The sequence below is a fragment of the Ochotona curzoniae genome, unplaced genomic scaffold (genome assembly GCF_017591425.1).
Source record: "Ochotona curzoniae isolate NIBS_2020 unplaced genomic scaffold, NIBS_Ocur_1.0 scaffold_3208, whole genome shotgun sequence".
In the NCBI taxonomy this organism is placed as follows: domain Eukaryota; kingdom Metazoa; phylum Chordata; class Mammalia; order Lagomorpha; family Ochotonidae; genus Ochotona; species Ochotona curzoniae.
In genome coordinates, this window is record NW_024467106.1 from 22,262,955 (window position 1) to 22,287,478 (window position 24,524).

Here is a 24,524-nt window from a genome sequence, read left to right on the forward strand (position 1 = left end):
AGCCATGCTTTAGCCTACTTTTCTGTTAGCTTAACAACCCTGTCTATTTTCTACTTGTGCTGATGCTACTGTTTGCTTTTTTGATGGGCTAATCCATATATCCTTTCAAGGCCTAACTTCCCCTACCATGATAGCAGCTGGAGTTCTAATTCACAGGTGCCTTCCAGAGCTTTTCATTAACAATAGAAATGAGATGGTTTAGAAACCCATTTCTTAATCTGCAGGTGAGTATTGGAACCTTTGTGTGGCAAACACCTTTCAAGTATCCCACATTGTGCCACTGCACAATTATTCCCTGAGTAATAAGTCCAATGTTACAGGCACATGTGCAGTGTTAACAGGGAGAATGTTCCCTTAGCAGAAATCATATTCCCCCAACTCGAGCATTTCTCAGCTTGAAAGGAGCCCCCAGCTAACATGAGCAAAACCAAAGAATATGGCTTTCCATTCTTACATCTTTACAGGGGAAAAGAATGCCCAAATGTGAAGGCTTTAGCTTGTGTTCTGGTTCAACTGGCCAGACAAGGGCTTAGGATGCCCGTTTGGCCTTCCCCAGCTGGGCTCTGTGGCTGCTAAGCCTCTCCACAAATCCTGGCCTTAATTACTCTGACACAGTTGTTCTGCCTGGGCCTCCAGCTCCTTTTGTGCTCGGACCAATCTGAATCCAAAGGTAACTCTTATTCTTAGTCACTTTGGGCAAATGCTTGATTTCCCCCTAAGTGATTCACAAACATTTTAATCAGGACCCATGGATGCCTTGTAGAATGTTCCCCTCCTTTCTTTCCCAGTATGATCTTCTACTCAAAAGCCTAGCAAATAATTCCTGAATTATGCAATCCCCATACTCGAGTATTTATTTTTTGAACAAGTATCTACCAACCATCCTTCATCCTGAAGAGGAAGCTCTACCCCTTAAATGAAGTTAGTGGGCAGGAGTAGCAGAAGTATTTTATTAATATCCAGAAGCAACATGCAATGAGCTAAACAAGCAAACATATGCATGAAAGCAAGGAAATCAACCAAAATATCCATGACCTGGCACAAAAAGAAAACCTTCCCTCCAAGAATAACTCAAGAAGAAATGTTCTCCAGCTAGGAATTAGGCAAGAATGCTTTGACGACACCACCTAGTCTGCTCACCAGCAAGAAAAGACAATGCATTTGTAGGAGACAATTGCTAACCCCTCCGTCAGGTCACAATATCCCACCCTATGTCTTTTGACCCTTGGGGAAAAAAAAAATCAACTTTGTAGGGGAGCCACACAATTTAAGAATTAAAAAACCTTATATGTATTTCAATGAATGAGAACAGGAGGTCTTAGAAAGAAGATAAACTGTAGGGTAGCTTTTCCAAGCAGAAAATGTAAATTCAAATCATTTCCAATGCACTTCCCATTTATCTGTTGTGCAGTTCTCCAGAAGCAAAGTTCAACAGGACAAAAAATTCAAAAGAGTTTCCTACTAAACTGCAAATACAATCTAAATTCACCAAAGTCGACTTTCCCACATTTGGAAGCATCTTCTCCTGCGTCTTATAAATCCAGGAGACAGTTCAGTTTCAGATTATCTTCTCTCCAGTGCCACCCTGGCCTTGTTTTTTTTTTTTTTCTTCCTTCAGTACTGGCATGCAAACCATGCTGTTTTAACTTCTTTCCTGTTCTCCCAGTTCTTCTGGAACATTTTATTTTCGACAGTCAACTCATTTGGAGGAGTGCCACACCGAGGTTCGACTGTTTACAGCGTTAACTGTGTTTCTGCCAGAAGTCCACATCCCGCACTACCTTCTCGAGACTGTCTCCTGGATTAAGAATTTATGTGTTCGTTTGGAAGAAGCTTAGAAAACGTGGAAACTTCCAAACATCACTCTTCTTTGCAAAATTACTTCTCCTTATCCAAGAGGACTTAGGAATGGAAATTTATTTTACCCTTCTTATAGTAGACCGCCCTACTGCTCATGGTTAAACTGCCTGTTTTTAAAAAGACATTTTAAGGCTATCTACATATATATGCACATAGGCATATATGTATGCCTATGTGGGAAAGAATTGGCCCTCGGTCTGTAAGAGAACTGGGCTCTGGAAGATACATGAAAGACACGGTTTTGAATGAGTATGGGACACTGGAAAATCACCAGTGATTGTTTTAGAGTGGATCTCACCCTCTCAGCCATTCATCTGTATTACAAAATGGCATCTCTGAAAGAAGCCAATTTAAATCTGTACTGCATTGCAAAACAGATCCTCAGAGTCCAATTGTGGGCACTTTTGTAAGTTGCAAGAGACCCAGACCAACTTCTAAAGAAGAGCATTTGAAAAGGACTCCTGAGCCCTGGACATTGAAAGAAAAGCACAACTGCAAACCGAGTAACTACAGCTTGATTGAAAGTCACATGAACAAAATCAGGCTCTGAATGAAGCCATGGAAGCCTTGGGTTCCCAGCATGTACAACAGAACCAATGAAAACCCATACTCCCGCCCCACGACTGTGTGATTACCAACATTCCCAAGGAGCCCTGGGCCCCGGAGAAGAGAGAGGCTGTTTCACAACCAGTGACAATCATGTGCAGCTGGGGTAATGGAAAGGCCAACCTGAGCTGGAGGCCTGGCTTCGCTACAGCGGAACTGTCTGACCTTGGGCAAGTCACTTCTCGTCTCTGTGCCAGTCTCCTCTTCAATAAAATGCAGGGAGAAGGAGGATATTTGACATATATTATCTCTCCAAGGCATTAAAACAAAGCCAGCCTCTAAATCGGAAGTACTGCCTGGCAACTACTAAATATCTAATATTCCTCACTAATGTGGTACAGATATGTACTCTACCACTTTTCAATGTCTTTTTATGCCAACTTCTACTGAAGAAATAATATTTTGGTCTATCACCCCAAAATCTAAGCTTATATTCCTCGTTGCCTAGAATTTTTTCCTATTATGCCAAATGCCTCTTTTCCTTTCTTTCTTTTCTTTTCTTTTTTTTTTTTTTAAGCGACCTTCCCCAAACTGTGCTATTAAAAGAGCTTAGAACTTCCCATTTCCTTACTAGGGCTAAAATTAAACTGTCCATTCCTTAGGGCCCAACATAACATCTGCCAGATGTCTTGGCATATCACACAAGGAGAGGAATTTTCTTTAAGCATTATCTACTCTCCCCTCTCTTTTCTCATAATCAATTAATAGGTTACTGACACCCAGCTAACGTTTCTCTCAAAGCCATCAACTACGCCAGTATGAGAAGCCCACAGGATACTTGCTCTCACAAATACACACACACATACACATACATACATTCCAGCTGATTTTTTTTCCTCTTCCAGACCAGTATATTGTAGAAATAGACTCTGGAAATATTTTCCCTCAAATTCTTTCTGAATTGCTTTAGTTCTCATATAGCAATCATCAGTCATACACTGACATGTTTCCTAGTTGTGTCTGTCATCATCCTGCAGTCACCAACTCAGGTATTCAGTACAAACAGAAACCCACGATGCAGTGAATTGGAAGTGTGTAAAAGCACGTGTGCCACAAGATCGGTGTGGTTACTTTAACGAAGTAATTTCAGCAGTAAGCAATAATTCAAAACGCACTAGACCCTCTTCAACTTCATCCCACGAAAAAGAAGACTCTTTCCCAAGACAACTTGATCATTCCTTTCTTTCAGGAAAATTGACCACAAGTACTCAAGTCCATTAGCAAAGTTGGAATTTCTTCTTCCTACTGTCATTGAAAAGACTCATTAGGAAAAACAGTCTTTTATCCCTTAAAAGTCATCTCAAGCTCCAATGGGGAAGTGGTAGGATAGAGCGATTCGATATCATTGGATGTCATTGGTATAATCCCCATAGAAAAAGAATATAGAATATGCAAATGAAACAAGAATTGCTTGTTTGGCAGTGTAGATCGCAGATCACACATCACATATTTCTCCAGAACTTTTCTCCGTGATACACCACAACTGTGGCAAAAATTTGCATATTAAACTTCACAAACTTGATGTCTCAAAACCAGAAACGATCTCTGAGCTTATCCATGAAATGAGAATGTTCAATTGGACACTCTTGTTCTCTAAAGATGAAAATCCAAACCACTTGAATCTACTCAGACGTGTATGCCATGCGCAACCGCCTCCCAACTTGACAAAGCACAGTGGAAATGGAAGCATGTCCTGGAGACCACTGAGAACAAACTCTCAAAACTCCAAATCCCATCTGCATATCTAATTATTCTTTTTTCCTCCAGAAAAGCTTAACTCCAAGAGTGTCTACTAGGAAACCAAAACAAGTGGGCTGCCAAGTGGAAACTGTACTAAGTCTAGCTGCTGGACCAGCAGTTTATAAGATCCGCTCCCAGCCCAAACCACTGAATATATTAATTAATCAGCTGTCAAACAATCAGCAACAATCAAAAAAAGATGTCATAAAAGTTTGTTTCAGGACCGACATAGAATGTGTTTGTTTACATAAATATGTATGGTTAATTAGACACAAAATTATCTGGTAATTACTTTCCCAAATAACTCTTTTTATCAACTGCATTTGAACATCCAAGTTTGAACATGTAGCACCCACACAGGCAATAGCAACTTGAAATATAACATTAATGACATTCCAAGATACATTCAGAAATGAATAAGAAAGGTATGATTCCAAGCAAGATTTTTTTTTGTACATTCCATTTAAGAGGCCAAGTAATAATATCAAAAGACAGCACTCAAAAAATGAATAATGAAAAGTATGATTCCAAGTACTATTTTTTGAATCGCTCTTGAAAGGACCTGGGTTTTGAACAAAAGAGCAGGAATCTGAACAGAAGAATTTTTAAATGAGACTACTCATCAAATGCAAACCACACATCTTCATCTGTACAAACAGGGCTTTACTTCCTTGGCCATGGACAATTATCAGCTAAAAAAACCACACATTTCCCCTCTCCTTTCACACTCCTCAGAAGAACAATAACCCTCAATTAATGACACAACAGTTTGGTTTGAAAAAATGTGATGTTGTCATATGCAGCATTGTGCATTTACTGAATGACACTGCTACCAGCTACTCAACAGAACAGAATTACATCTGGAGTCTAAAACCACTTCAATATGCACATAAGGAACTTTACACACATGCACGTGTGCACACACACAGACACACACACACACAGAGTGTGACACATAATGAGGCAGGAAAGCAAGAAAAAGGCTGGTACAAGTCGCTCACCAATGTGTTCCTTATTTCTGCTGAAGCTGGTACCTTCCTATGTTTCTCCTTAGTGGAAAGTCAGGTCCAATTAGCCTCCTTCTATTAATTAGTTCTGAATCTCCTCCAAGTTTTCAACTACGGAACCCTCCTCACCTAGCTTCAAGAGTCCATCTGAAATTCTTCCAACATCTCCTTCATCCTCAAGATGGCTACCTTCCTTAATGGAAAAGCAACATCTTCATGGTTGGCTTTTAGAGATTCCTGAAGCGTTTCCAGATTCAGTTCTTTACTAAAGTCCAGGACATACACTCCCTAGAACAAATCTGTCCAGAGTTCTAATCTATCAATGTGTGTGGACTGGGATGGCACTGAGTCCTTCTGTGAAACCATCCTCGCAAAATGTCTTCCTGGAAGATCAATAAATCCCTCCCAATTAAAAAGGTGAAGTCACCTGGACAGAAGGTCTTGTCAAGTGACATAATATTTTCAAGATGTGTTTCTCTGGTGACACTGTTAAGAAGACATGCTGATATTCCTCAAGACTTACAGTATCTGAAAACATGGAGGGGGGCGGCCAGCAGAAGGGGAACAAAGGAACTCCAAGAAGGCCTAGCACACAAATGGATCAGATTGAAGAGAACTACAGAACCTGGAGAGCTGGCTGTGCCCAGCAGCCAGGCAGCTACTCAGCACTGCTGCAGGATTTGGAGGGTTCGGCAGAAATCAACCCAAATCGGATCAGAAAGTCTTGCAACACATGAAAATAGGCTGATAATCTAAACCCCAGAACTCAAAAGGAAAAAAGAAAGAATGGCACAATCACCGCTCAGGACCACCATCACCATCTGAAGAAAGAAATAATCTTTCTTGGTGACTTAAAGGAAACCTGGAGCATCCTAAGTTGTGTGAAGACCTCAGGAGAAACAGGTCAGGTTTTTGCCTTGCCTTTCCTGAAGGAGGTCAAAACCCTTCAGGTCCACTCAAAAGGGGGGAAAAAATTCTGAAAGTTTACTTGAAAATGGAAACAAATGCCTCAATAACTTGGGCAAGCGCTCCTGTGGTGGGAGAGAAAGCTGAGGAACCCATCAAAGCCCTCATTTCCTTGCATAATGAAGAGACAAGTGAGGGGCCCCCACAAGGCTTCCCTCTGGAAAGGGAGGAGGAAGAGGCAGCCAGCCTCCTCCAGCCATCACCAACAGAGCTTCAAAATGGAGACATCCATAATTTTATAAACACTTCTCTCATCTCAGCTTCGTCTCCTGGAAACCCGTTCTCCTCCATTTTCTGGTGGAGTTACTACATGACACGGCTTACCTGACTCAGTTGTCAGCCCTCAAACCCAACTAGTCACTCTATCCAAAATCCTGCCAGCAATCTCCAGGAACAAAACCAAAGCAAACCAAACAGCCAACACACAGGCGCGCGCACACACACACACACAGCCCGGGGAGCCCTGGGAGAAAGCCCCAACTGGTTGGTCTCTTCATCCCAGACACTTGCTTAAAAAAAAAAGAAAGAAAGAAAAGAAACGAAAAACTTTTTTTCCTTTTCGTCTCCTTTTTCTGAGGGGGGAAGAGAGAAGGGTTGGGAAGAAATATCAAAGGAACTCGAGGCAGCCTGTAGGTTGGGAGCCACAATGAAAAGAAAAGGAGGGTTCCTTCTTCAGGAATGGTGAGCAGCCTGCAGGATGAACGTGAGAAGGAGCTTTGTGTTTGTGGAGTCTGGACTGGAACCAAAGCAGACAGCTTGCAAATGGAGGACAGGGAGATAAAGAAAGGCAAAGAGAGGGGTCGCTCCAATGGGAGGGGGGCGGCTGCGGCTTCCCCTCGTGCCTGGAAGCCGGGCAGACCCCTGGGAACCGCACCAGGAATGAGACGCCCCCCCAAGCCCCTGCCTGCCTTTCTCTCCTCCTCAGAGCACAGCCCAGCGTGTGTAATGGCTTCTCCTCTCCAGAAACCGTTGTCCTCCTCCACCAGACGCTTCTGAAGCCCCAGCCTGGGAGACAGCTCCTCAGCTGCTCCTGAACCTGAGCTCCCCCCACCCCCGACCCCGCGCGCCCCCAGCTCTTTGCTCGCTCCTTACCGGCAGCACCACCGGTGGCGGCGGCCACCCCTCATCCCCCGTCACATCCCGACCCCGCATCCCAACTTCGGGGAGAGGGGTGGGGGGGAGAGGAGAGAGAGAGAGAGAGAGAGAGAAGAGAGAGAACCAGCCAAATACCTGAGGAGAGGGGGGTGCCAATCCGCTGGGCTTTGCCATCGGGCGGGGGACAGGCAGACAGAGGAGAGGAAGGAAGGAGAGGGACAGAGAAAGAAAGAGGTCAACCCGCTCAGGTCGGGGCCGCCCGCTCGGAGCGCTCGCTCCCCTGACCCTCGCTCGCTCCCGCCGGCGCCCGGCTCAGGTCTCCAGCCTCCCGCCCTCCGCCCCCTCTCAGTTCCTATCCTGTCCCCACACTCGGAGCATCCGTCCGGAGCTTCCAGCTCTCTCCTCACTCATCTCTTATTTTCTCCTCTCTTCATGAAACTACACGAAATTAATTAAGCCCCGGCGTTGCGCTACCCCCCGCACCCCCGCAGAAGGAGCAGCCAGCAGGAAAAGCACAGCCACCTCCACTGCCACCACCAGCACCACCACCTTTTCCTCCTCCTCTTCCCCCTCCTCCTCTTCCTCCCTGACTTCTCCTCCTCCTCTTCCTCCTCCCCCTCCTGCTCTCCCTCCTCCCCCCACTCCTCCTCCTCCTCCCTCTCCTCCTCCTCCTCCTCCTCCTCTTCTCTCTGGCTTCTTCTCCTCTCCCAACAGCCAGTCCATGCAGGGGACTTCCTCTCCTCCCCGCGCCTCCAACCCTTCTCGGCCGAATGAATGAGCGCGTCGGTGCCTCCACCACCCCGCGCTCTCCTCCCCGGGGCACCCGGACCACCCCGAGGTGCTGCTTAATTGCAGTAACTTACGGAAGAAGCGTCCCGGCGCCGGAAGGTGCTTCGCGGTCTCCAGCCCCACCGCCTCCTTATCCTCTTTCTCTTTCTCCTCTTCCTGCTCGGGTTATTGTTGTGGAAGTTGTTTGGGAGTCTCATGTGCTTCTGCCGGGTCTCAGCAATGGAGGATCGCCATCTTCCCTGCCTTCCTCGGCTCCTCAGACTCGCTGCAGCTGCAGATGACCTGAGATATCCGTCCCTCTCCCTCTCCCTCTCGCCCTCCCTCCCGCTCCCTCTCACTCTCTCTCTCTCTCCCCTCGCTCTCCTCTTCTCTCCTCTCCTCCCTCTCCCTCGCGCGCTCGCTCGCTCGCTCGCTCTCCCTCCCTCTGTGTCTCTCTCTGAATAATGAGCAACCAGAGGGAGAGAGAAAGCAAGACAGAGAGAAGGAAGACAATCTTCTCCTGCCACACAAAACGCCGGAGCACCAGGGGGTGCGCGAAGCCTTGCTAATAACAAACCACAACGTGCAGCCAAGGAAGAGGGAGAGAGAAAAAGAAAGAAGGAAAGAAATGAGGAAAGGGCTAAGGGGAGAAAAAGGAGAGAGAGAAGAATTCTCCAAGAGCCGGAGAAGAGCAAAGAGACGCTGGAGGAGATGCTGAGGCTGCGGCTGCTGTCCCCCCTCCCCTCCCCAGAAGGAGGCAAGGTGGTTGCAAAGTTACGGCTGGGACATTGTCTTTGTCACTCAGAGCAACACAGAGCCAGGCCAGTGAGATGCAAGAGGAGGAGGTGGTGGCGGCGGCGGCGGCGGCGGCGGCGGAGGAGGAGGAGGAGGAGGTGGTGGTGGTGGAGGAGGAGGAGGAAGAGGAGGAGGAGAAGGAGGCAGAGGAGGAGGAGAAGGGGAAGAGGGAGATGAGATGAATAAAAGACCTGAGGAGAAGGCGGTGCGAGGAGCGCGGCCGCCCGGCCGAGGCGTGCGCGCTCGCGTCCCGCAGGCGCCCGGCAGCCCCGGCCGGTGGAGGAAGCCCCCTCGGAGGAGCGCTCGCCCCGTCAGCCCTGCCCCGGGCGCCGAGCCCCGGCCCCCGAGGGTTCCTCACTCGCATCCATCTAGAGGCCACTCTTTGCCAAGAACATACATGGGGAACTGGAGGTTGCGAGTCTTAAGCCCAGATCAACCACGTGGGGCTTCTTAATTCCTTCCCAGCTTGCGGTGTGAGTACCTCCAGTGAAAAGCTCAAATTGTCCATGACTGGCACGTATTTTGAAGTCTTCTCCCCCGGAATAAAGACTCATTGTGCGTTTTCTTTCTTTCCTGATATGAAGTGGGTTCGCAGGGGGAGGAGAGGGAACCCATCATTCTGAGGCTCGGAACCACCACTTTCTTTTCCTAACTTGTGAAATGTTTTGACGGCGCACTAAGAGAAAAAAAAAAAAAGCCTGCTTAAATAACTTTACACCCTCCAGCCTGTGTTGTTGGCACTTTCTGGCTGAACATCTAAAGTCTCGCGAAGTCACAATCGGCTCTCCTAATGATAAGGTGTCATGGTGCTGGAGACAAGAGAGCCAAGACAGGCTTTCACACCTGGGTTTTTTATTTAGTGTAATTGTCCTTAAATTGCTCTGAGTTTTTTTTTCCCCAAAGGTGTCACACACATACACCCCCCCCCCGTCCGCTCTCCCACCCACCTCCACCAGGTCAAACATCTCCTAAGGCTTTAAACTTGACAAGGTGGGGGTCAGGGAAGGAGTGGGCGACAGTATCAGAAAAAAAAAAAAAAAAAACAACCAGGCAGCAAGCCAGGAGCAATTGACGTTCAAGGGCATGGGCTGGTGGTACCATTTCTAGTTCTCAGATCCCCGAGTTGGACATCCACAGCCTCGGGAGAGAGAAAAACGCAGCGCGCGGGGCAGAGACCTTAATTAAAGTTTCTTTTGTCCGCGTCTGAATTGGGGGATGTTGCTGGATTCCTTTGCATTGAGGAGCGCGCATCCGGTGAAGGCGCCGGTGTTGAGGATCCAGGGCAAGATCGCCCGCTCCCCTCCCCCCAAACAGCAGTCCGATAAACCCACAAATCCGTACAATGAAGGGGTTGGAGGAGACGCGCGCGGAGTTGATTCCCATCGGATAGCCGGGTATCCTAGGCAGATCTAAATCCTTCTCCCCCAACATTTCCCCGATTGTAGATTCCCGGGTAGAAATCTCACGCCGCTGTCCCCCCAACCCCCGCCCCACACGGTCTCACCCCTTCCCAGTCAACACTTCCTGCCCTTTTCTCCTCCCACTCACATTGAAAAGCTCTGGAGCCCTAAAAGGGTGTTGATGGCGGGGGTGATAAATAAATAAATAAATGACACTCTACGCGTGCGGTGGAGAAGAAAGGAGGGGGCGCCGAGAGGGAAGAGAAAAAGTCGGCGGGGAGAACCGGGAGGAGAAAGGACGCAGGCACAAGGGAACCGCGAAATCAAAGAAAGAGAAGTGGGCGAAGAAAGGCGAGAGGAGGACGCCGAGGCTGCCCCGGACGCCTAGGATCCTGGCTTTGTGCACGAGCGGGAGACTCCCCCTTCCAGACGCCCCGAGGGAGCCGGGGAAGTCCTTCGGCCCCGAGCTCCTCCCCACCCGGACCCCAGGGGCATCCGAGCGCGGCCGCCGCGCCCCCATCAATTCCTCGTGGCCACCGGAGGAAGCGCGCCAGGGCTCCGCCGTCCCTGCACGGTCCCGGCTGATAATTTACCTCTTTTGTCTTTAATAATAATAAAAAAGCTGACTTTTTTTTTTTTTCCTGTCAAGCCCTGCACCGGGAAAAAATCATAATCGTATTTCAGGTTGAGAGCTCCCTTGACTGCTGGGTTTTGGAGACTGCGATAAAAATCAGCATCGACGTGAAGGTACCTCCAGGGTTGGCTTGGGTCGGAAAGTGCAAAGATGGGGGCCGCCCTTGCCCGGGGTGAAGGAGCGGGCGCGCAGGGAAGCCGGCGGCGCGCAGGGAGGACGAGCTACGAGGTCAAAGGAAACCTCGGGTTTCCCAGGCTCCTGGGGCGCCGGAGGGCTTCCCGCAGTCGGGGAATCAGCCCCGGGGAGGAGTCTTTCACGGCCACGGGAGCGCGCCCCAGCACGCCCCAGACCTCGTAAACCCACTTGGCAAGGACCGGGGAGGCGGCTGGCCGGCCGACTGCGGTGAACTCAAGAAATTAACCTGCGCTACCACGACCCGGGCTGCCGCCCTTGCAGACTCACCTCGAGCGACCGAGATAGTGCTCCCGAAGCGACCGCGGGGGGACCTGGCTCCACCCTCCCGTCCCAGGAGGAGAGGACAAAAAGGGGAGATGGACTTGGAGATGGCCCCGCCCTTCAAACGCTCCAATCCTTGGAAACCAAACCTCCTCTCCAAGCCTCCACGTCTGGAAGGGACAAAGACAACGAGGAGCTCCAGCGACTGATGGAGAGCTGCTGGCTTACGGGCTTCTGTTGTGGGTGCTTTGGGGAGGAAAAGGTTCACTGGCTAAGTTTTCATCCCAAATAGAGCACCGCAAAGATGGTCTTTTAGAAGACATCTCTTGTCTGCTTGCTTAGGAGCAAACTGACTTCCCAAAGCTGTGAAGGGAACTATTGCAGAACTATTGCATAATGCCGCATTTTGAACATGGAAAGCCTAAATTTTCCATGCTACCCCCCATATAGGTATAACATATCCACAGCCTTTTAAGAGTCGCAAGTGCAATAACTCTACAGGGAAAGCAATTGAAACAAATTTAACTAAGAGTGGACTTTTTGCTTGGGGCTGGTGTGGTTTTCATTGGGCAGGGTTTTTAATTTTTTTTTTTTCCTGGAGGTAGGGAAAGGGAAATAAATGAAAGCTGGGTCAGTGGTGGAAGGCGCTGTGGCTGAAACTTACAGTGGAAACCTTAATCAACTTGGCACTCAGGTAACTAATTATCTCTCCCCATTAGCGGGCCAGTTAGATAACAGAAGAAAGTTCACACCTCCTATTATTTCATTCTGTAAGAATATTCACAAAAAATAATGCAAGCCTCCTAGGTGGGTTATCTTCTCCATCGGGGTCAAGTGGAAAAGCTTGGTTTTTGTACACAGCCAAGAATGGGAGGGAAGTCTCCCGGGGCCATGCTGACTCCTTGAAATGCACCTTTTCTTACTGTACCTGTGTCATCATCAGCCCATTTCATTTGGGACTCCAATACTGTTCATGTTCCAGGGATGATGAACATGTTGGAAGGCTGAGCTTACTTCTCCCTTATCATGGGTGACTGGCACATAGACTCCTCATAAAGAGAAATTATAGCTCATCAAAAAAGTGACTTTATGAGTATTAATGGAATAATAAATCTTAACAGTTTTAGCTCAAGAAATAGTGAAGTCCCATCATCAGAGTGACCCAAGCAAATATGATCCATTTACTTGCCCAACTCTAGCAGGACATGGATAGTCTATAAATCATTGTGGTTATTACAATACTAAAAAGGAAGGCGACCCAGCTCGCAAAGGGAAGTCTTTATGGAGAGGGTGAGAGTTTTTACCAACCCTGCAGGAAGGCTCACTTGAAGAGGTGGTTAGAAGGCTGCAGTAACAGGACAAAAATTCTAAGTAAAATGGAGTGTGGAAGTTCTAATGTCACTGTCGCAGTATTTGTTTCTGACCTATAAAAAGGAAAAATTCTCTGGTTTCCCGAATACTCTACCCTTGCATACACCACCACCCCCCATCCCCCAACTTCCACGGGATTGCCCATTTTGTAAATTCTCCCTGGAGAACTGTTCAGCTGATGATTTTAGAAATAATAATACAAAATAAACAAACAGGCAGCATTACTGTTTCTGAAGTCCCCACACCATCCTTAAGCATCGGACCATTTTGTTACACACCCCTGAACATGGTGGGCTTTCCCTGCCTATGTGAAATCTCTCTCGATGCAATTTGATAAATCTTTGTTGCTATTTGAGTGTGTGATCTTTAATGGATCATTTATTTTTGAATTCTTGAGTCGAAAGTTTTGTCTGAGAACTTCAAGTTGGAGAACGATAGGCCCTCCAGCTATCAAGAAGGCGAAGGCAGTAACACACCTTCTCTGATCTCGTACAGAAAACGGAATATATTCTCATAAAGCCATATTCAAACCCAGGAAACCAGCTGCCAGGTGTCTGGGCCTAGGGAGACAGGACTAAGGTAAGACAAAAGTGACTGCTTCATGATTTTGAACAGTTCTCGAAGGCAGAGAAATCCTGATGACTTATATTAAACTAAACTCTATGAATCTTTGTATATAGAGTTTTGGATATCAAAGAATATACTTTCAATAGTGACACTCTAAAATCCGAAAGGAATGATTTCTCCCCTAGGTAGAAGTTAAATTTACAGTTCTATCATCCTAGTTGTTGAGACATGTCTAGGATCAGTTAACCAGTGACTAATTTGTTCAGTGTCTACAGTATGCCGTACCTAAAGCTAGGTACTAGGGGTGCAAAGATGAGTGACAGAAGATGGACTCCAATCATTTGGGTGCGTGATCTGCCTCATGAACCGCCGGCTTCCGAATCACATTACCTTCGATCTAAAGTTATAGAACTTCAGATTTTTTCTTTTTTTTTTTTACTTACTTAAAAATGAAACAAGAATTTGGCCAACGAGGAGAATATAATTCAAACATGTCTATTTAACAAGGAGCTACTAAGAAGCAACATTTTATTAAAATATTTTTTGGATTTCTTTTAAATCTACTGTGTTGCGCTAATTTATATTTTAACATGGAAATCTTACTCAAGAAGATTTTCTTTAAGAAAGAAAGTAGAGCAACCTTAGCTCAGGTATGCTTAGACTAACGAAAATAGCAACAAAATAAATAAACAAACAAAAAGCCACCTGATTAACAGACAGATTACCCATGAGCTTGAAGCTTCTCTTTCAGCAGAAAGAAAAATCTTTCAGATTCTTACTTCTCATACTAAACTGAAGAAGTCTAGAGAGGAAAAATTTGATTAGAGACAGAGAGCCGGTCTGAGTTCTCAGTTTTAAAATTGTAACTTCTTGGCAATTTCTCTGAAATTCATCTTATCTTACCTTCAATACTATTTTGTCTATTTCTGTGCTGCTTGTTCATTCAGCATGTACATTTTTAAATACACTCTTGAAGCTCTTACGACAGCAAGCAGTAACTAAGACGCCATCAGGAATCCACACACCCGTATCTGGGCACCTGGATCCAGACCCAGCCCTGCTCTTGGTCCCAGCTTTCCATAATGTGCATCCTGGAAGACAGAAACGATTGTTTAGGCACTTCAGACCTGCCGCCCATATGGAAGACACACACTGAATCCTCAGTTCCTGGCTTGCACCTGCTGAAACTCAGGCCGTTGAAGGCTTTTGAGGAGTGAACCAGGAAATCAGATATCTCCATCAGATATTATATATGTAGGTCTCTGCCTTTCAAATATACAAGAACTTTCTAAAAAATCTGTGAAACCAGAGATCTCAGGGGCTATTTACATATGTTTTCACTACACACTATATAAATTAAATATTTTTTGTGGAAAAAAAAAAAAGATTTTTGGACTAAAGCACCAGTTTGATAGTACATACGCCAAACTCATGACAGCAAGGAGAGAAAATGCTAGAGAGGAAAATGTTTTCAAGAATCGTATGGGACCAGTGCTGTGGCATGGCTGACCAGTGCTCTGCCTAGGATAGCTTCATTCCATAGGGGTGCTGGCTCAAGTCCTGGCCGCGCCACCTCCCATCCAGCTCCCTGCTTACTGCGTAGGAGAGCAGTGGAGTATAGCTCAAGGCATTGGTCCCCTGCACTCATGTGAGAGACCCAGAAGAAGTTCCTGGGTCCTGGCTTTGGATCGACTCAGCTCCAGCCACTGTGGCCATTTAGACAGTGACTCAGCAGATGGATGATATCTCTCTCTCTCTCTCTCTGTGAAATCTGCCTTTGAATTAAAAATACATTGAAGCCAGCACTGTGGAGTAGTAGTTTATCTCACCTTTCAGGCTGACATCACAGGGAGGTGCTGGCTCAAGTCCCGGTTGCCCCATCCGGTTCCCTGCTTATGGACTGGGAAAGCAGTGGAGGACGGCCCGAGTCCTTGAGTCGCTACACCCATGTGGGAGAGTCAGAAGAAGCCAGGACTCAGAAAAAAAAAAAAAAAATACTGGATTGGTTCAACGCTGGTCGTTTAGGAAGAGTATCAGTGCATGGAAGTTCTGTCTGTATCTCTTCTTCTCTCTGTAACTGTGCCTTTCAAAAAACAACCAAATACATCTTAAAAGTTTTTTAACAATGAATCTTGTTTCAAAAAAAGAATTGCGTGTGCCTGGTGCGATAGCCTAGTGGCTAAATCTTCACCTTGCATACACTGGGATCCCATCTGGGCTCTCGTTTCTGTCTTGGCTGCTCTACTTCCCATCCAGCTCTCCTCTTGTGGCCTGGGAAAGCAGTAGAGGACGGCCCAAAACCTTAGGACCCTGCACCCAGTTGTGTGTGTGCTTAACCGAGAATAACTTTATGATTTGAAAAAAATTATTTGAGCAAATGGTGGTTAAGTAACTTTAAATTAAGTAATGCCACTATATATTATTTGTGGGAATTAAAAATTTAGACAAACTTTTTTTTTCTTAAGATTTATTTAATTTTATTGGAAAGTCAGATTTACAAAGAGAAGGAGAGACAGAGCAAAAGATCTTCCTCTACCTCTTTCCCAGGCCACAAGCAGGGAGGCGGAAGGGAAGAAGAGCGGCCAGGATGCGAACCAACGTCATATGAGATCCTGGTGTGTGCAAGGCGAGGACTATAGTCACTAGGCTACTGTGTCGGGCCCGAGCTTTTTCAGTTCATTTTAGCCAACACGTGTTTAAATTCTTTCCATGTTCATCCCTCAGTATGGTTACTGTCTCTTTTTAGAATGTGCCCCAAGAAAACAGCAACGTGGAAGTCATAAGGGCAAGGTAAGTTGAAAATAACTGAAGTGATTAAGAGAAGAGAAATGGTTAAATCAGCATCAGTGCATTTCCGGATGATGTATTGGGGAGCTTGAAATTGGAGATTTTGTAATTAAAGAGAAAAAGTGGTTATGATCATGATTTTCATTTTTCATAAGATATATAAAAAATCCCTTGAAAGGAAATATAAATATTTTATATATATACACATACACATGTATGTAGAAAGTTGGTTTCTTATAACAATTTGGAAAGTATAGAATTTACATATAAACGATGTAAGCTATATAGTTACAAGATGATATGACTCATACGTCTATTCAGGTAATTAAAAATTCCTATCTTGAATTTCAAAAGTATTAAATATGTTACTAACAGCCACTATGAAGATAATTCAACGTGTTATATTAATGAGAGCAAGCACTCCTTTTCCCCTGGATTTTGGCAGAATATGTACTAAATATCACAATTGTTAAGAGTATGTATAATTCTTTCTTTTTAAAGATTTATTTATTTTTATTGCAAAGTCAGATATACAGAGAGGAGGAGAGACAGAGAGGAGGATCTTCCATCCAATGATTCACTCCCCAAGTGAGCGCAATGGCTGGAGCTGTGCCGATCCGGAGCCAGGAGCCAGGAGCTTCCTCCAGATCTCCCACACGGGTGCAGGTTGGAAAGCACCCTTGACTGCTTTCCCAGGCCACAAGCAGGGAGCTGGATGGGAAGTGGAGCTGCTGGGATTAGAACCAACGTCCATATGGGATCCTGGCACGTTCAAGGTGGGGACTTTAGCTGCTAGGCCACCACACCAGGCCCATATATAATTCTTAGTTACTGAAGATATGGAAAATAGATTTGATAATGCTCTACTTATGAGACCTATGAAAAGGTTCCACACAGAAATTTAATTTTTAATTGACTTAAAGAAATATGCAGCAGAATTTAATGTGCATTGTGTGTTATTATGGCATAAACATCCAAGAGTAAACGATCAGTCAACCTTTCCATCACTGAAGGTTGTGTAGCTAGTGACCTTCGTAAGGAACAATGCATGACATTGAAATATCTTCCTTAGTTTTTGATCAAGGAAATGGATTTTAAAGCAATGCTTGTCACTGTAGGAATAAATGTATCACCCTATATTTATTTGTGAAAGATGATTAAAAAGTAGATTACAGGTAAGCATGTGGCACAGGGTTTCTGATGCTGCCTGGCGCATCTGCAGCCTCTAGCCGAGTGCTCAAGTTCAAGCCCAGCCCTGCCCTGGAGTCCAGCTTCCTGCAGGTGTAGCGCGGACCACAGCAGACGACGGTCCAAGTGGATGCCTCCCACGTGCAAGGGAGGCCCTGACGGAGCGCTCTGCCCCTGAGTCAGGCTTGGTCCTGGCCATTGCCGGCATGTGGGGAATAAACCAGTAGAAGAAAAATCTTTCACTCTGTTAGTGTGTATCTGCCTTACATTTAAGTTCAATAAATAAAATATAACCAGAGCGTTAATAGTTTTTTCTAAGTAAAAATTCATTATGGATATGTAATACATATGTGTTTTGTTTTGTTTTTGCACCCTGGCTTTCCAGAGTTCTAAATAGTTCCACAATGAATATATTGCTTCTACAATTAGAAAAAGTTTTTCCCCCCCTTTTTAAAAATGCTTTATTATAGTCTGTTATGTTACGATTAGAAAAAGTTTAAGTCTAGTAAACTTTATGGGCCTAAAACTTCTCTTAAATCACAAAGGTTCATGAAATCAATGTTAGTCTAACTTAGAAAAGTAAGGTTTTACTCAAAATTATTTTTTTTTGTAGAAATCCGCACCATGAAATCTTTGCATATATTCATGTGCTATGTCGAACAGCCTTCACTGAGAGGCTAGCCCATGCCACCTGCAGAGAGCTAGCATGGAACTGAATTGGCTTTGCATCCACAAACCGCCAAGCCAAGAGTGACTAAGTCCAGATGTCAGCTTAGCTGGCTTTCACCGGAACGTGGAACCTACACATACCTTCTCCTGTCATTCCAGATGCGGTCCTCTTCCCAGCAAGCCACCAAGTACAGTATTTCACAAAAGGTCTTCATCGGTTGTTTATTTTATTACAATCATACATATAATTATCTGGAATGCACGGCTAGTTTATTTTTTCATAGGGTTCTTATGTTTGTTCTGCTACTTCTTTTTTTATTTTTATTGGAAAGTCAGATTTACAGAGAGGAGGAGAGACAGAGAGAAAAAAAAATCTTCCAAATGCTGATTCACTTCCCAAGCAGCTGTAATGATTGGAGCTGAGGTGATTCAAAGCCAGGAGCCAGGAGCTTCTTTCTGGTCTCCCACATGGACGCAGGATCCCAAGGCTTTGAGCTGCCCTTTACTGCTTTCCCAGGTCACAAGCAGGGAGCTGGAAGGTAGCCGGAGCAGCAAAGACATGAAGTGGGAAATAGGTGCCCCACACGGGTAGCATAGCTGCTAAAGTCCTCGCCTTGTACGCATTGGCATCCCATATGAGTGCCAGTTTTCCATCTGCCTCCCTGCTTGTGGCCTGGGAAAGCAGTAGAAAATGGTCCAAAGCCCTGGGAACCTGCACCCACATGGGAGACCTGAAAGGAGCTTCTGGCTCCTGACTTCAGATCGGTTCAGCACCAGCCGTTGAGACCGCTTGAGGAATGAATTAGCAGATGGAAGATCTTCCTCTCTCTCTTTCCTCCTATCTGTATATCTGACTTTTCACATAGAAAATTAAAATTATTTTTGTTCCCTATGACAATAGATATAGAGAAATACATCATTGTTCTGCAATCCATGGACCACATGGGGGAAAAGGGACTCTTCTGCTTCTTTCGCATTTACTCTGTATTGTGGAAAACTCCCAGAGTAATCCCATCTATTCCTAAAGAAGGAGGTGAATCAGGATTCTCATCTGACTTGTCATAGAGCGCCTAATTTGAAATGAGGTCGTTTTAAATGTCATGGACATGAGATGAGGGTAGGAACTTGGCAAATTAACTGTGGACACTGGAAATGAAAGCTGATAGGGAAGAAGATGATGACTGTAACTGAATTTGATGATAACCTGTAAGAGGGTCTAGAAGATAGTCTGTCCCATTCACTTAATGGACAGCAAAGATCTAACACACCCCCAGCTGCCCGTCACCTGAACAGCCCCCTAGAACCCAGTCCCTCATCAGGCACCTGGTAGTGTTCCACAGAGAAGGCTCACCCCGGAGTCTGGTGAATTCCCAAACACACACAGCAGAGTTGAGTTCTCTGCCGTTTGTAAATGTTGCAAAGCGCTTTGACACACATTTTCAAGTTCTCCGCAACATCTTGTGATAGACTATGCTTTATTTTTACAGAAGCAAAGCTAAATGTAGTTCAGTGACTGGCCCAAGACCATGCACCTAGCACTGGGATTTGAACTTAGAGCCACTGATTTGAGAGCGTCCCATCCTTCCCCCGTGTCAGGCATCAAACCGTGATCCAGCATAGCAATATGGTGATCTGCTTATGCATCTATGGGTATACATGTTCACGCAAAGTACATTGCAGTAAATTGAGCAAATATAGAGACATTGTTAACCGAAGAAGTAACTCGTCTATTACCCAAAACAGGGAGACCTGCGAATTCTTTCCCATATTGCCCTTCTTGTGATTTGGTAGCGTAAGCATTTTGCTTATTTGTTTTATTACTATGATGTGTACATGTCCTCACATTGATTTGCAATGTCACTTTGTAGATAAGGGATAATAACCCACTGTAACCTGTAATGAGTTTTTCTTAGAAATGTATTTGCTTTTAGCTTAATAATTTTTGATACACTTATAATTTTTAAATTTAACGTTACCCAGGATCTTCTTTATAATTTTCTATCCAGAGTGTAATATTACAAAAGCGTCCAAAAGCCCCAGTAGACCAATCCTTTGTCAACATGTTTTTTTGTGAATTTCAAAATTTGTGTTTAACTCCACAATTTACGAATAATTTATTTTTATGTTATTTGAGATAGAGAACAACATATTTGTTTTTCAGATCATTTAACTAGTTGTCACAGCATCATTTAAAAAATCCTGTCTTCACTCACTTAATTGAAATGTCACTTTTATCACACACTTAATTTTTATACATGACATAATAAGTTTCTAGACTGAATACTTTGATAAACATATGTCGGTTTTATTCCTGATTCTTATTTCCTCATTTTCATCAGATTTATTTTGCTGAACTAAAAAGTTTACAAAATTGAATATTGCTTATATATTTTTAACATTTGAATGAAATTTCCGTTTATATGCATCTTCCTCAGATATCTGTATTTACATATATGTAGATATTCCCTTAGCAAGTACTTGAGTATTGACTGTCATTTTATAAAATTACAGACACATTGGTGAATCACAAATTCATTCAAAAGTTTATATCAGCTTTTTTTAAGACGGTTTAATTTGAGTTTCTAACGCCTTACACTACTGATCAGTGCTGTACTTTTTGCTTCATCTCACTGAGAAAGTGATTAAAGTAAGAAAAGGGTAACTTCGAAACTCACGAGTAAAAAGAGGAACAAGAAAATCCAATAATACTTCCTAAAAAAGGGGAGGGGAGTTTCAATAGCAAGATCTAATGGTAGAGAACACACAAAGACAGAAATGTCTAGAATAAAGCTGATGAATGCATTTGCATCCAGTTTTGGAACAAGTGTCAATACCTTATTGAAATACAGATCCTCACCAGCACGCTGTGGCATATTGAGTTAATTCTCTGCCTATGGCACTGCCATCCCATCATGGTACCCATTCTGGTATCAGTTCTTCCACTTCTGATCCAGCTCCCTGCGATTGGCCTGGGAAAACAGCAAAGGATAGCTGAGTGCTTGGCTTTCTGCACCCACGTGAGAGACTGGCAGAAGCTTCTGGCTTCTGACCACCTTAGCTCCGGCCAGCACAGTCACTGGGAGTGAACCAGCAGACGGGAGGTCTCTGACTCTCCTCTTTGTGCCACTCTGCCTTTCAAATACAAATAAAATATTTTTTAATAAAAAGAAATATCAATACATTATTAAACAAATGTAATAATCATAAGATTAGTAATCAAGTTTATTATCTGAATTATTCAAACTAGATAATGTTTTCTGTCTTTTTGTTCTAATGGTCACAGATTTAGTTCCAAAGATATTTTAAACAAGATATTCTAAGAAAAAAAAAAACGCAAATAGCTGTTTAAATGGGCCACAAATAAAATTAATTAAACAGAAATTGCTTTAAACTAAAGAGATTAAGAAGAAATTAGGTAACTAACTCAAAAAAAAAAAGCAGGAGGAAGTACAGAAATATCAGAAAAATAAAACTGAGTGAAGATACTAAAGTGAAAAAAACCTTTAATTACAAATGGGAAAATTCATTGCTTTATTATCCACATATCTTCTCAATATGTAAAATATGATTACAGAGACAAAGAGGAGTTGACAAAGCCGTAATGATAATTGTGGATTTTTTGATGATTCTCATTTAAAAATGACAAATTAAGTTAACCTCAAGTATAAAAGAATATAGAAGAACTAAATGACACGTGACTCGAATCTGATTAGATAGCTGTGTGCACAGACACACTGAGTGGCTGACATTCTCTCCCAGTGTTTCTGGACCATTAAGAAAAATCAGGTTGGCATTGTGAGATGGTAGGTTCAACTATTACCACATGCCTCAGATCTGTGCCAGTTGGAGTCCCGGCTGCTGCAAAATCAACTAGCATAGGACAGAAATGCAAAGCATCTATTAGAAAGTTCTGAAATATCTTCCTTATTGACTCTCAGTTCCGAAGAATGCCAAATTGAAATTACAGCTTATTTAGATAAAGTGACAAACACTGAAGCTATGTAGGGTTCTGGTCTTTGCTTAGCGAATGCATATTCCTTAGCAGAGTGCCAGTGGAGTTCCAGCTACTCCATTGTGCACCATCTGGGAAGAGAAGGGGGTGTTAGCTCAAGTTCCTGCCACCCATGGGGACAGTACAGATGAAGTTTCTACCTTCTTCTCTCTAGCCAGGCCTTGGCTATCACAGAATTTAGGGAACGAACCAGTGAATGAAAAATTCTTCTCTTTCTCTTCCAACCCCACCCCTCATGGCTGCTCCTCTCAAGTAGACTAAAATAAATAAAAATAAAGCATAATCTTAAAAAAAAGATTGATTGTAAATGATCATTCAATGTTAATAGAATGAAATTGCCACATATTAGAACTTAAACAATGTGAACCAATTTAGTCAAATAAAAATTATTGCATACTTTCAAAGGTAGTTATTAGAAAGTGTAAAATAATTAAAATGCACAAACACCCTCAGTTAAGGGAGTTCTTTTAAAATTTAAGTAGGACGAATTGCATGCTAAAAGCAGAATTCTGTGAAAATGAACAAGGCCCTTTATTAATTAAACTACAAAGAGAAAACTTAAGCACTCTTGATGAAAAAAAGAAAACTCAAATATATGACATTAAGATAAAGAAAGAGACATAACTTCAGACACAGAGGAGACTGGGAATATTATATCGATACATTTGAAAATAGATGAAAAGAATAATTTTCTAAGAATTTATATATCAATGAAAAACATCTCAAGAGGAAGAAGAAAAGAAATAAATGAATCAGTATAGGAAAAAAGAAAACAGTTCAATTCCCAGTCTGTCACCTCACAGAAACTGACATTGACTGTTTGTGAAATATATACATATATGAGGGCGTTTCAGAAACTGTAGAAACATGGAAGAAGTTATGCTTATTATGGTGCAAAAAAAAATGAAAACCATTCAGCTTTTCACAACATGCAATTCCATGAACTTTTTGAACATTTCCCTTGGTTTATCTTTAAGCTTCCTATTATAGAAATCAGTGTTTGTGGAAAAGATCTGAATAGCACAGAAATTTTTGTGGCACGTTTTGCTTAAAGATTTTATCCTGTATCAATGTTATTCTGTCCTCTTAAAATCCAACACTGCAAATCAAATGCATAAGTAAAGCTTTATGCGCCTGGTGTGATAGCCTAGAGGCTAAAGTCCTTGTCTTGCATCTGCAGTGGGATCCCATATGGGCACCACCTCCTATCCCGGCTACTCCACTTGCCTTCCAGCTCCCTGCTTGTTGCCTGGGAAAGCAGTCGAGGACAGCCCAAAGCCTTGGGACCCTGCATCAGTGTTGGAGACCTGGAAGAAGCTTTGGATCGTCTCATCGTCTCGTCTCCAGTTCTTGTGTCTACTAGGGGAGTAAATCAGCCAATAGAAAATCTTAGTCTCTCCTTCTCTCTGTAAATCTGATTTTCCAAGAAAAATAAAGTCTTTTTTTTTTTTTAAAAAAATTGGTGAAGTATCTAGAGTAAACAATGAAATTTATAAGACCTTTGGTATGATACCTAGAAATTTTACAGGAAGACTTTGTAAGACATGAAATAAGAAGATATGTACCATGTTCTGAAGTGGAAAGCCTCCGTCTGCAAAGGTGTTGATTTTCTTTGTAATATCTCCAAATCTATAACAGCATCCATGAAGTTGTCCATGGTGGAGGCCAGTGTTGTGGCTGTAGGTTAGCAGTGGTGCCACTACCCCAAGTGGGCGATGGTTCTAAATCTGACTGCTCCAATTTTTATCTATCTCCCTGCCTGAAAAAATACCCATTTTTCTTGTCTTGAAAAATGATTCTAAAGATGTGTCTTCCATCCTCAGAAGAAAAGCTGCATTTTAAAAAATAACATTACTGTGCAGACTAATTCTACCAGAATCCATGCCATGCATTGTGAAAATACAGTGCCATAGTTAGTATGGTATTAACACAAGAATGGAAAGCAAATCGTAGGGCAGAGAATGGATCATAACACAGAATGTGAAGTCCAAAAGCAGCCCATGAGGGTTAGTGTGTAATCAAAATGCCATTTCAGATTAGGCAGAAATAATTATGCATTTTAAATTTAATTTTAGAAAAACGTCTCTACTGAAGAAGAAATCATTGTATTCCTTTTTCATGCCCTGGACGAAAATAAATTCCAAATTGAATAGACCTATAAACATAGCAAAACAAAACCTAAAGTGTTGGAAGTCATGGAAGAACATTTCTACAGTCTTCAGTGTGAGATTTCTAAGATGACATAAAATCCAGAAGGTTGAAGAGTTAATTTACCTAATAAATTCCATAGGTGAAGAAAATTAAGACAAATGGTAGAGTTGGTGAAAATATCTGAAACATAAATATTGTTTACCAAGAATCCCAATGATACAATTAGGAAAAGATGATCTAATCATTTTAGAAAAGAATGTTTTAAATTTTGATTGATCTGAAAGGCAGAGATGGGAAAAGAGAGAACAAGTGTCTTTATTGCTTTAACACCTGCAGCAGGCCGAAGTGTCCCAGGATTCCATCTGAGCCTACGAGATAATGACCCAGATAACTTCAGGTTCTCCAAGATTCTACTGCTTTATGTGTAAATTAGGTCAAATACGATTTGCCTT

At 43.4% G+C, this 24,524-nt stretch overlaps 1 protein-coding gene across 2 annotated transcripts in view; it reads right to left on the bottom strand.

Moving 5' to 3' along the window:
- ZNF462 (zinc finger protein 462) overlaps positions 1–8,394 on the bottom strand; it is a 140,496-nt gene extending 132,102 nt beyond the window's left edge. The window contains exon 1 of one of the 2 annotated variants that reach the window (XM_040963220.1): positions 8,138–8,394. The gene's annotated coding sequence lies outside the window, so the exon portion shown is untranslated. The remainder of the gene's footprint in view (positions 1–8,137) is intronic. The other variant, XM_040963221.1, reaches the window with a different exon arrangement.
- Between the last annotated feature and the right edge of the window lie 16,130 nt (positions 8,395–24,524).